Source organism: Pinus tabuliformis, chromosome 5_2 (genome assembly GCF_031772625.1).
Source record: "Pinus tabuliformis cultivar Carrire ecotype Pingquan chromosome 5_2, CPIR1, whole genome shotgun sequence".
In the NCBI taxonomy this organism is placed as follows: Eukaryota; Viridiplantae; Streptophyta; class Pinopsida; order Pinales; family Pinaceae; genus Pinus; species Pinus tabuliformis.
Genome location: NC_142306.1, coordinates 437,275,487 through 437,280,550, shown reverse-complemented (window position 1 = coordinate 437,280,550; position 5,064 = coordinate 437,275,487). Strand labels below are relative to the sequence as shown.

General features: G+C 30.7%; 1 pseudogene; it reads left to right on the top strand.

Moving 5' to 3' along the window:
* Positions 1–893: 893 nt before the first annotated feature.
* Positions 894–1,476, top strand: LOC149159535 (putative pectate lyase 8 pseudogene; annotated as a pseudogene).
* Positions 1,477–5,064: the final 3,588 nt, after the last annotated feature.

Genomic DNA, 5,064 nt, shown 5'->3' with positions numbered 1-5,064 from the left:
AAAGAATGTAACACATGTTTAGTTATAAACATTTATGTAAAGAGAACTTAACGAGAAAGAATGGACACTCACGTTTTTTCATATTTTGAGTTAAGAAAACAAAATATATCACACAGAAAAAATATATATGAATAATGTTTGGGGAATTTATTATTATTATTATTATTATAATTAAAGTATAAAAATTAATAATTTATATATATTTTTCTCAATTGTGGTTTAGGTAGATCTATTTAAAGGGATTTATCCACAGGCTTATTTGATCAGGCCTAACTTGAAGGGCGTCTCAGAAATTTGATCCCATAACCTTCCATTTGGCAAGTTACTTAACAATGAGAATTCTACTAATTAAACTATCACATAGCACTATGATATATATATATATATATATATATAAATAAATAAATATAAATTTTAAAAGCAAATAAGTATATTAATATAAAATCAATTATATTTATTTTATTTTATTTGTTTAATTATTTATTAAAAAAAATAATAATTATGATAATGTTTGAAAGATAAAAATTAATAATGTAGATTTTATAAATTTCAAATATAATATAAAAATATAACACAATACTCTTAGTCTCAGAGATAAATTTAAAAGGTATAAATTTTCAAGCATAAATCATATCTAAAAAGTGGTACCTAAAAACTAATGTAAATTATTGTGAAAAGTAATATTAATTTATTTTATTTATATATAAAAACAATACTTTCTAATTAATTAATTTCATCTTCCTATGGAAACAATACTTTCAAATTAATTAATTTCAGCTGCCACAACAACGTAAGCAAACTCACATACTCATTCGTTCATTAATTGCAATTCACTCTATTTTATTCCTTGCCTTCTAGCGTCACAATGCTATGCTTTCCTCCAATGGTAGGTCATGCTATTGGGTCACAGCGACGACCACCATCATGACAAAGTTATGCAGGCAACGGTTGCACTCAACCATTTTGGGGAAGGTCTCGTGCAACGAATGCCAAGGTGAATAATTTAATTGTTATTTCATTCATTTACCCTTTTATTTTTCATTTTGTTGTGAAGGAAAAGTATGAAATAGCTATTATATTATTTAGATTTTAAATAATGAATTAAATGGATGTAGGTGTCGATTTGGATACTTCCATGTGTTTAACAATGATTACACTGAGTGGGAAATGTATGCCATCGGTGGAAGTTCAAACCCCACCATACTGAGTCAAGGCAATAGATTTATGGCATCTGCAAATCCCTTTGCTAAAGAAGTAACCACGAGGCAAAACACCACAGAAAGTGAATGGAAAAAGTGGAACTGGATATCAGAAGATGATATGCTACTAAATGGTGCATATTTCACGCCGTCAGGAGCTCAGGTGCTTTCGACCTATGCAACCACATACAGTGGCAGACCAAAGAGTTCAGCCGTTGTGGAAGAAATCACCAGGAACGCAGGCGTGCTCTCGTGCAAGAAAGGAACTCGCTGCTAACTGCAACTTCTTAACCACAATTATCACACCTGAACTTGGGTAGCCGAAAACATTGCTTTTATTTTTGTAAACTGTGTCTTCTTCAATGTCGCCCTTCTTACACTTCTCGATGTCGCCCTTCTTATCCTTCACATTATCTTTTATAATAATAAGTTATCCGGCATATTGATATTGATCTGCAATTTATTACTTTGTCAATTTCGCAAGTATATAAGATTCATGTTTATATGCAAATGTAAATTTTAAAATAGTAATTTTAAACTTGGTCCCTAATGAAGGACTTAATCATAAGAATTATGTGCCAAAGTGTCTTGAATCGGGCTAATTGTTTTTCTAAAAATTTTGCAGTAACAGTATTTGAATTATGGTTTTGATGATGGAAATAGATTTAGCTCCAGCAAAAACTTTTGGGATACCCAAAACCTTAAAATTTGACAGCTGTAAAAAAATCAAATTCTATAATTAATATATATTTGAAAATATTATCTATTCAAGATTTTTAATATAATAATACTCATCACTCTATCTTTTTTATTATAATAATAATAATAATTTGATTTTTGTTTATTCAAATTTAGATCTTAAAAATATCTACGATTAAATAGGAATTATATATATATAACAAATAGCTCATTTTCCAACCAGCTTTAAATCATATTAGCATGTTCACAACATCATATTCAAATTGATGGATAATGCCCTATCCACAATATAGGTGTGTAACTTATCTCATTTTCATTACATATCCATGTGGTTCTTCATATCTAATTGAGGTCATTAATAGATTTGTAGAAGTAGGTAATAGGTTACCTTAATAGTACAAATCATATATATACAATGTCAAATCAACTCAATCATTCAAACACCCATTAAAACTATCCAACAACCTTATATGACTGTTGATATGTTCAAGATTCATATATATTCATGGCATGATGAAATTCTAGATTACAGTAATCCCGAAGAGTACCAAACATCAATCTAGCCAAAGCACATCAATCAATAAAGTCATGTAATTAAAAAATATAAAATGTAGTCGTTTATTATTGTAAATTATAGTGAAAAGAAGACATTAAAATACTAAAATAATGATATTAACTTTATCAACATACAATTTTGATACTCTCATAGTGTGATCATTTATAAAAAAAATATCATGAAATTATTAAAACATATATATTAGCCATTGTGTACATCCTCCCATCTCTCCCTCTCTCTCTCCCCGCTTTATCTCCCGCATTTCTTTCTCTCTCTCTCTCCCTCTCTCTCTCTCTCACACACACACACAAACACACACACACACACACACATGCTCACTCTCTTTCTTCCCTTGTTCTTCTCTCTCTAACTCCCTTCCCCAATGCCCCCTATCCCCCACCTTTCCCTCTCTAAGTCTCCCTCTTCTTACTTCTCTTTCTCTACCTCATGACTCTGTCTCCCTTTTATTCATCTCCTCTCACTCATTAACTCCCTCTTTATACATTTACAACATTCTTCTCATGTCTCCCCATCCTTATCATCTTTTGTCTCCCCACCCTCACTCCACTCCCTTCATTTCCATATCTATCCCTCCATCCCTTCACCCCTTCCTTATTCCGTCTTTAACAATCAAAACCCAACTCTACCCCTCTATCCCTCCCTCACTCCATACATCTTAATGATTCTAGACATAAAAGAACATACATGTTTTGAAAATATACACTCATTCTTGAAAGCGTGTTTCTTTTATAGATTTCCCATGCATTGTTGAAGACTAACTCATGCTTTTTGAATGCATACACATTCTTGAAAGCATTCACAAGCAATTGAAATTGTGCACATGTTCTTCCAAATCCAAATTGACATGTATGTGAGGCGATCTGGGGAGTACTAAATCGATAACATTATGAACATGTGCATCTTTTTAAAGATTCTCACTTGTTCCTATATTTAGTGAATTCATGATGGCACGCTCATAATAAATTAAAATGTGGTATAGGGGAACTAGAATAGAATAATTTAGTTAGTAATTCACCCTCAATATGTGACTAAGTATTAAAATGATGCTAATAGTAATTAGATACTAATGGCGTGATTAGCATTGGAATCCAAAGTTTTCTGAGCCATGTTAAAAATGAAAAATTGAATCGATAGTAAATACAAAATTAGACTGATAAAAGGTTGAATTCGACAAGAGTCTACACCCGTGGGTTGGCGTATGTGTTACTCTAATCTACTATATCTATTAGTTGATTTACTCAACTACACAATCAACCCTTCTATACCATCAACCTATATATTTGGTTTACCCTCTTATTTAGTCCATTTTCAAGCCACATTCATGTATTATTGAGTTAAGTTGACTTCCTAGAAAATTGTGGTAATAAAGGAAAAGTTGAATCCTAATGTCCCTTAGCTAGGTGATAGTGGGGTGTCAGAAGGTGTGATTCAAATGGAGCCACTCTAGGCCATCTTCTATAATGACATGGTTATCTAACTAAAGTAAGAGTTGATAATTTATAGTTTCAAAACAATCTATGAATGAGAAACCATCATCCGTATTTCTAAGAGCTTGTGTATAATGATAACAAAAATGTTATAGACATAATCATTCTTGCCATGCACATTCAAACCTATAAGCATGTAAGAAACATTATAGTAAACATATCTCTTCAATCTTCACAGGGAGGAAAATATGGGTGGACCATTGCTCCATGTATAACTATGAAGATGGTCTCATTGACATAATTAATTAACCCATGTTTATTCCCATTTTTAACAATTATTTCACTCACTACAACAAGGCGAACTTCAATATTCAATCATAGGCCATGTGTTAACTAATAAATTCACTACAATTCACACTACTTTATTCATTCTCTTATAGATTGACAATGATAAGATATTTAGGTTGGTATGTTTTTTTCCTATTATAGGTGTTAATGTTGGGTCAAACTAACAATTGCCATGATGATAGAATTATGTGGGTATAAGAAACTTTTTTGGCAAAGGTACTGATCATCAAAATACAAGGTGAATATTAATTTTTTTTTTTCGTTCTACCACTTCCTATATCATTTTGCATTCTTTTGAAAGAACAACATTGTTAATATTATTATTTGTAGATTAAATTGTGAATTACATGAATGTAGGTGTTGGTTTGAACACATATATGTAATTAAAAATAACTAGAATTCATGACAAGTGTATGTCATCCATGGAATTTCAAAACCCACTATTTTCATTTAAGCCAATTTAAAACAATAATGAAATTAAATAGAATTTAAACTAGAAACCAAAAATTGATGTGGTGCTTAGCTATGCATATCATATGAGCTTTTGGGATATAGAATTGCATATAGTTTCACACTAAAGATGTTGGCCCTTATGAGATAAATCACTAGGAATAAAAGCATTCTCTCATCAAATAAAAAAAATCAAAGTTAACTAAACTTCTTGCCCATTATCATGATTGAATTCAAGCACCCTCAAACATTTTTATTGTTTTCAAAATAGTATCCCTCTACTTTTAGTTCTCATTTCCACTCTTTTTTTTTGTAAATTGAATTACTTATATTTCATCTGAAAAAAGTGACTATAGATCTTGAC